This window comes from Cebus imitator, unplaced genomic scaffold (assembly GCF_001604975.1).
Source record: "Cebus imitator isolate Cc_AM_T3 unplaced genomic scaffold, Cebus_imitator-1.0 Scaffold59, whole genome shotgun sequence".
Lineage (NCBI taxonomy): Eukaryota > Metazoa > Chordata > Mammalia > Primates > Cebidae > Cebus > Cebus imitator.
The window spans coordinates 5,695,471-5,703,896 of NW_016107374.1; the positions used below are offsets into that span (position 1 = coordinate 5,695,471).

The following is an 8,426-nucleotide window of genomic DNA, read 5'->3' on the forward strand; positions in this document are numbered from 1 at the left end:
AAAAAAAAAAAAAAAAAAAAAAAAAAAAAAAAAAAAAAAAAAAAAAAAAAAAAAAAAAAAAAAAAAAAAAAAAAAAAAAAAAAAAAAAGGAGAGATGTGAAGAAGAAAAGCCAGAGGGGAAACAATAGGCCTAGGAAAGTCCTCCCATTTACCCTACCCGAGACCATGATGACCAGAACCTTTTGCCCACTGAGCTCGTGCAGGGTACCAGGTCGGCACCGCACTTGACACTGGAAAGCGGCTTGAATGGGCTGCACACGGTCATGTGCCTCCTTCTTATTCAATCAACTGTTGCCAGGGGAGGCAACGTTAGCTGGTGCGAAAAAACATGGCTGCCTAGGGAGGCCTTTTCAACTTGGGCCTTGGTTGAGCCAGGCAAAGCAATGAGGCATAGTAGACCCATTTTCAAGAAGGAACTCAGGATCTTCCCCAAAGCCCGGGCCTCTTCTCGTTGTTCTAGATCTCAGAGTATAGCACCTCCCTCCACCCCATTGCTCGCATCAATAACCTGGAAAGCAGCATGGCCCAATGGCTGTGCCCATGGACTTTGGCATCAGACACATCTATGTTCAGATCCCAGCCATGTGCCTCTCCAGCTGTGTGACTCCAGGCAGGTGACAAAACCTAGTTTCCTCCTCCGTCAACTGAGAATAACAATAGCACCTTCCTCCAAAGTACTCACTTCGTAAGAACTACTGATTGTGGGAAATATCAAGTGCCTTGCTCCACACCTTGCACCTAGTAATGCTCAATGAGTGATTCACAATACCTATGTTGTCTAATCTTCATGACTGCCAGCTCCGCACTGACTAGCTGTGCAATCTTGGATGAGCTACTTAGCACTGAAGCTAAGCAACTCATCTGTAAAATGGGATAATAGTTTTCCAGCTGAATGTCTTCCTCTGGCCCTTTCGGCTACCCCCTCCACCTTTCTCACCCTCCTGTCTGCCTGGGGGGCTGACTTGCATGAACTATATCAATGGGCTCCTGTGCCCATCAGCTTCCAGTTGGGTTCAGCCAATGGGAAGCCCAAGAGGAGAGGGAGGCAGAGGTATTTATGCCCCCAGCGTATTAGTCTCCTATGGCTACTGTGACAAATTCCTACAAACTTAGCGGTTTAAAGCAACATTAATTTATTATCTTATCATTCTGGAGGTCAGGAATCCAAAATGGGTTTTACTGGGCCAAAATGAAGGTATTGGCAGGGCTGTGTTCTTCCTCCGTTTTCCGAGACAGTAATGGCAGGTTGAGCATTCTCTCCCCACTCCCCCACTCTTCTCTCTCTCTCTCTCTGATCTCTGCCTTCATTGTCACATCTCCTGATTCTCGCCCTCCTGCCTTCCTCTTATAAGGACCCTGCAATGACACTGGCCCTAGTAAAGTAATCTAAGCTCATCTCCCATTCTTAATCACATCAGCAAAGTCTCTTTTGCTACGTAAGATAATATTCACAGGTTCCAGGGATTAAGGTGTGGACAGCATACTCACCTCAGCAGCACATATGGGAAAATTGGAATGATACAAAGATTATCATAGCCCCTGTGCAAGGACGACGCATAAATTCATGAAGCATCCTATATATTGTTTCAACTAAAAAACAAAAAATAGAGCCAAGTGTGGTGGCTCAGTGGCTCAAGCCGGTAGTCCCAATACTTTGGGAGGCTGAGGCAGGAAGATCACTTCAGGCCAGGAGTTTGAGACCAGCCTGGGCAAGACCAGCCTGCTGGCGAGACCCTGTCTCTACTAAAAATTTTAAAAATTAGCTGGGTGTGATAACACATGCCTGGGGTCCCAGCTATTTGGGAGGCCAAGGTGGGAGGACCGCTTGAGGCCAGGAGCTTCAGGCTGCAGTGAGCCATGATTGTGCCACTGTACTCCAGCCTGGGCAACAGAGTGAGACTCTGTCTCAAAAAAAAAAAATTACATTTAAATTTTTAAAAATGTAAATAAAAATGCTTTTCTAAAAGATGTGGACATTTTTGGGGTGGGGGGAGCATTATGTTTCCTGCCACACCTGGTTTCCTCCCTCGCAAGTTACCAGGGGTCAGTGCTGTTCCTAGCACTTCACACTCAGTGACTCATAGGATCTCTACAACATCTCGGGGAAGCGGACCCTGTTACTCCTACCATCCCCTTTCTCAGATGCAGAAAATAAGTCTGAATACACAGTTCCCTGTCGCAGGCAGCTCCTCCAGACAGCTTTCTATCCAGGTCTGCTAACTCTGCCCTCCCCACGCCCTTCTGGACGAGACCACCCCTTGTTGGTTTCCCTAAACCCTGCCCGCACTTTGTAAATAGCACAGGTATTAAACTCTTCAATTACCTGATTTTAGTATGCCAGGACCCTACTCACTCTACAGTGAGATTTCCCTCATGGCGTGAACGGAGTTTATGAATATTCAGGGCTAGTGTGGCTCATAGTAAGTGCTCAGTACATGTTGGCTACCAGGGTGATGCTTTTAAATCACTACTATTCCCATCTTTCCTCCTCCTGCCGCTACCACCACCCTACCCTTCCAGATATACACACTTATTCCCATTTTACAGACAAAGACATTGAGACTCAGAGACCCCTCGGTTAGACGCTTGTCAGAACCAGGATTTGAACTCAGGTCTGCCTTATGCCAAGCCCTAGGGCTTCTCCCAGCTGTCTGACCTCTGAGAATCCTAGCCAGGTGATTGTTTTCATACGCTTTGTGTGATCCTATACTGGCTTGATGTTTTAGGGCTGGGGGGAAGCTTCTGGTTGGCCACCTCCTTGAAACATCTGCTCAGGCCTCTCTCCCTTGTTAGATAATGACAGATCTGGCTAGTGAAGGTCTGAGAGCTACACTCTTGGCTTCCTGGGGACCACATATGTTGACCAGGAATAGCTTGCAGCCATCAAGGTGGACCAACTCCTGCAAAGGGGCACAGGCCACAGCCACCTGAGGTACAAGGCACATCACCCTCACTTAAGCAATGACACCCCTCCCTGCGCCCAGCTAGAGCCTGTCTGACCACAGGAACCCAGGATGGGGGGGAGCTTGGACTGATGCCAGCATTGAGAAGTGGCAATGTCTTCCACCTTTCCTTAGCACCTGTGGGCTGCTGGCATCTTGTTGTCTCTCCACAGCCCGCCAGGTCAGACAGAGGAACAGGACAGGCAGAGCCCACAGAGTGGCATGTGCTAAGTGATACTTGAGAACAGACTGTCAACAAGGGATCATTTTTCTGCCTGTTCTAGTGGGACCAGGAGTAACAACTGTAATAGCAAACCCTTAGAGGCCGCTTAACTGTGTACTGACCACTGTCCAAAGTACTTTACGTGTACAGACTCATTGAACCCCACATCCCTGTGATGGTCCTGTTATTATTACCATCTCATTTTCACAGATGTAGAAAATACAGCACAGAGAGGTTCAGTGACTTGCCCAAGGCTACACAGCTAGAGTTGAAGAGCAAAGTCAGACCACCAGGCAGTCAGGCCTCAGAGTCTGAGCTCTTAGTCTCTCTGCTGTGGTCAGAACAGAGGCACTGTCCACTTACTGAAGGAGTGGGGCGTCATACAGATTCACTTCTGTAAGGAGACTCAGAGCTGAGAATGCAAAGTTAGACCAAGGCCACCTAGGGGCCTCCCTGGCTCTCACTACAGCTCATGCTCTGTGGTCTGCAGTATCCACCGCATGTGCACCCTCCTCTTACAATTCCCCAGTTCCGCTCCAGGGAGAAAGTCTGATTGGCCCAGGTCGTTTTTTGTACCAGCTATTTCATAGGTCAGCACCTGGCCAATGAATGGGCTGTGCGGGGTCATGTGCCTACTCCTTATCCAATCAGCTCTTGCCAATGGGAGGCCGTGTCAGCTGGTGTGAAAAAAACGTGGCTGCCTAAGGGGGCTCTTTCAGTTGGAGCCTGGGTTGAGCCAGGCAAAACAATGAGGCATAGTAGACCCATTTTCAAGAAGGAGCTCAGGATCTTCCCCAAAGCCTGGGCCTCTTCTCATTGTTCTAGATCTCAGAGTGTAGCACCACCCCTTTGCTCACATCAACAACCTGGAAAGGACCTTTGACTCTTCCTCTTTCTTCCTTGCTTCTTCCAGTCAGTAACCAAGTTCTGTTCATTTTGCCTCCTAAATGACGTGGGAGCCCATCCTTCTTCAGTATCTCCACTGCCACCACCCTAGTGCTCGCCACCATGAGACCAAAGTAGTCTCCCTCTATCTGTCCACTCCAGCCCCCTCCACCTCATTCTTATCCCTGCAAGGAGCAGGATTCTAAAAGAACATTAATCTGATTGTCCTCTCCTATCACTTCCCCTCACCTCCACCCAACTTAAGCCCTCTAGGGGCTGCCCTTGTGCTCAGGACAAAGACCAAGCTCCACAGGCAGGCTACAAAGCCTACCCAGCCGGCCCCTGCCCCTGCCACCGGCATCACCCCCTGCTACTAGCATCACGCCCTACCACTAGCATAACTCCCTGCCACCGGCATCACCCCCTGCCACTCCTTGGCTCACCTGTTTCTTCCCTCTGCCCTCTCCCCCACCCCACCCCCCGTCTCCGCCTCTTACGCATGCCCGTCAGACCCCCAGAGATGCTCCTCCTCCAATGGATCCTTGAGGCTTCACTTCAACAGTCTCTTCTAGCTCCCCTTAAGTCCAGTTCTTTCATAGCATTTCTGATTACCGTGTGTGTGTGTGTGTGTGTGTTTGAGACAAGGTCTTGCTCTGTTCTGATTAACGTGTGTGTGTGTGTGTGTGTGTGTGTGTGTGTGTGTGTGTGTTTGAGACAAGGTCTTGCTCTGTTCTGATTAATGTGTGTGTGTGTGTGTGTGTGTGTGTGTATGTTTGAGATAAGGTCTTGCTCTGTTGCCCAGGCTGGAGTGCAGAGATGCAACCCTAGTTCACTGCAGCCTCGACCTCCCAGCTCAAGCGATCCCCCCAGCTCAGCCTCCTGAGTAGCTCAGTGCACCACCATGTCTGGCTAATTTTTTTATTCTTCTTAGGGATGGAGCCTCACTTTGTTGCCCAGGCTAAATCACTCCTGGACTCAAGTGATTTTCCTGCTTCAACCTCCCAAAGTACTTGTGTGATTATTACATTTGTTCCTGTCTCCTCACTGTCTGGAAGGTCTGTTTGCCCACCAGTGTATCTGTGAGACCTGGCCCAGCGTTGGGCACTGGGCAGAGCTCAATAAATGATGAGTAAGTGAAATGGCAGAGAAACTGAAGTTAGCTCAATCCTGCCCTGTGCCTTCTGGTTTATTTTCAGCAGACAAAAATAAAACAGGAAAGCTGGGCATGGTGGCTCACGCCTGTAATCCCAGCACTTTGGGAGGCCAAGGCTGGCAGATTGATTGCTTGAGCTCACGAGTTCAAGAACAGGCAGGGCACCACGGTGAAACCCCATCTCAACAAAAAATACAAAAAAAAAAAAAAATTGGCTGGCCATGTTTTACATGACTGTAGTCGCAGCTACTGAGGAAGCTGAGGGGAGAGGATTGCTTGAGCCTGGGAGGCAGAGGTTGCAATGAGCTGAGATTGCGCCACTGCACTCCAGCCTGGGCAATAGAGCCAGCCTCACAGTATTCTTTGAGGTAGGTACTGGTTATTCTTATTGATGGATGAGGAGATGAAGGTTAAGAGATCAGATAGTTCTTTTTTTTTTTTTTTTTTTTTTGGACGGGGTTTTGCTTTTGTCCCCCAAGCCTGGAGTGCAATGGCGTGACCTCAGCTCATTGCAACCTCTGATTCTCAGGTTCAAGTGATTCTCCTGCCTCAGCCTCCTGAGTTGCTGGGATTACAGGCACACACTACCACACCCGGGTAATTTTTTGTATTTTTAGTAGAGACGGGATTTCACCATGTTGGCCAGACTGGTCTTGAACTCCTGACCTCAAGTCATCCACCTGCCTCTGCCTCCCAAAGTGCTGGGATTATAGGCATGAGCCACTGCTCCCGGCTGAGATCAGGTAGCTCTTATAGTCATGCAACTGCTCTGTGGTGGGGTCAGGATGACAGCACAGGTCTTTACAACTTCAAGACCCCAGCTCTGCCTCAAAGGAATGGGTTTGGGACAAGGTAAGGAAGGCAGGCATTTGATGCTGACTTATCACCTGGTGCTTCTGGCTTCTGTCTAGATTCTTTCTCATAGTCCACCTCTTCCAAGGCTCTCAGTATCCCTGAGATAGAATTCACTGTCACCTCTTTCTGGATGAAAAACTATTAATTTCCCATAGTTGCAGTAGCAAATTACCACAAACTTGGTGGCTGGAAACAACAGAAATCTGTTCTCTCACAGTTCTGGAATCCAAAATCGGTGTCACTGAGCCAAAATCAAGGTGTCAGCGGGGCTGCACTCCCTCCGGAGGCTCAAGGAGAGAATCTGATCCTTGTCTCTTTGGGCTTCTGATGGCTCCTGGTGTCCTTAGTTGTGGCTGCATCACTCCAGTCTCTGCCCCCATGGCCACATGGTCTTCTCCTCTTCTGTGAATGATGTCTCCCTCTGCCTCTTCCTGTAAGGATACCTGTGACAGTGCTTTCAGCCCAGCTAGATAAGGCAGGGAAAGCTCCCCATGCCGGGATCTTGATCACATCTGCAAAGACGTGATGATTTTCTAAATATTGTCACATTCACAGCTTCCAGGTATCCTTAAGTGGCCATTATATCCTTTACTGCACTGAGGCTGAAAGAGGTGAGATAATTTGTCCAAAAAACACCCAGTTGCTCAGTTATAGAATCAAAATGAAAATCGAAGTCTTCCAAATCCGAAGTCCATGGCCACTTCTGAGGACCAGGAGATTATCTGCCAGATCAGCCAGGTGCTGGAGGGCCTGAGCCATTCCTAACCTGCAATTTTCCAGCCGTGGTACCTTGAGCAAGTCACTAAATGTGAGCCTCTTCCTCCTGAAGAAAACTGAGATGTTAACAGTAGTGTTCTTGAGATACCGTGAAGGTAAAAAGACTTGGCGGGGCACAATGGCTCACACCTGTAATCCCTGCTTTGGGAGGCCAAAGTGAGAGGGTTGAGGCCAGGAGTTTGAGACTAGCCTGGGCAACACAGCAAGATGACATCTTTATAAAATACAAATCAGTTTGCTGGGCGTAGTGGCATGCATCTGTAGTCTCAGCCATTTGAGAGGCTGAGGTGGGAGGATCGCTTGGGCCCAGGAGTTGAGGTTGCAGTGAGCCATGATCATGTCACTGCGCTCAGCCTGGGCAACAGAGGGAGATGCTGTATTAAAAAAAAAAGAAAGAAAGAAAGAAAAAGAAAAGAAAAAGATATAATGTGTGTGGATGAAATGAAGAATTATCACCTGGAGAGGAGGCAGGTGAGGCTTTGCGGACATCCCCATGGGTCCCACCTCCCTATGTGGCATACTCACCCCACTCCCTCTTTCCCTCCCTTACTCCGTTTTTTGGTGCTCCAGACAGACCCTACTTCTTTTGCTTCTTTATACTCATTAACTCGCCCCATTCTGCAGCATCCCTATGTGATAGATGCTTTTCTTATCCCATTTTCCAGATGAGAAAATTGAGGCACTGAGACATTGAAAAACTAGCCTAAAAGCTTCTAGAGCGGGCTGTTTGCTGCCCTGTCTTCCACCTGCACCTACTGATTCATCTGCCTCAAAGACCCTTCCCTCCTCCTCATGTCTTGATAACTCCTGTTCCCTCTGCGGATCACTGCCTCTTAGAAACCTTCCCTGCCTCTTCAGGCTAGGGATGTGCTCCCATGAAGAGTCCTACAACACCCTCTACTTCCCCTATTCCAGCACCCACCACCCTGACTGTAATTGTTCATTTAATTGTCTGCCTTCTCTGCTTGATTGTAATCTCTGTGGCAGCAGGAAATGAGTGCATCTAGCTTATTTGTTGATGGATCATCAGTATCTGCTGTGTACTCAATTGTGTTTGTTGTAAGTTTGTATATATGTGTGTTTGAGTGTATATATATGGATGGGTGAATGGATATATAGGTAGGTAGATAGATGGATTAGATGACTGTCTGGGAAGTTTGGTGGATGGATGGTTGGATGGATAAATGGGAGGAGAATGGGTAGATGGATGGATGGATGGATGGATGAACAGGTAAGTGGATGAGTAAATGGGAGGAGAGTGATGGATGGTGGATGGATGGATAAATGGGAGGAAAGTGGATGGATAGATGGATGGATAAATGGGAGGAGAGTGGATAGATGAATGGTTAGATTGGTGAATGGATGGATGGTAGATGGATGGATGGGAGGAGAGTGGATGGATGGGTGGATGGATGGGTAAATGGTAGGAGAGATGGATGGATGGTAAATGGTAGGAGAGATAGATGGATGGTGGGTGGATGGGTGGGAGGAGAGTGGATGGATGGATGGATGGATGGGTAAATGGAAGGAGAGATGGATGGATGGTAAATGGTAGGAGAGATAGATGGATGGTGGGTGGATGGATGGTGGA

At 48.4% G+C, this 8,426-nt stretch overlaps 1 protein-coding gene and 1 non-coding gene across 3 annotated transcripts in view; both read left to right on the forward strand.

Moving 5' to 3' along the window:
- RNFT2 (ring finger protein, transmembrane 2) overlaps positions 1 to 8,426 on the forward strand; it is a 120,783-nt gene that overhangs the window by 42,354 nt on the left and 70,003 nt on the right. The window lies entirely within an intron of this gene.
- Positions 1,481 to 1,584, forward strand: LOC119471383. The gene has a single exon (XR_005200427.1). It is a non-coding gene; the product is annotated as a U6 spliceosomal RNA (small nuclear RNA).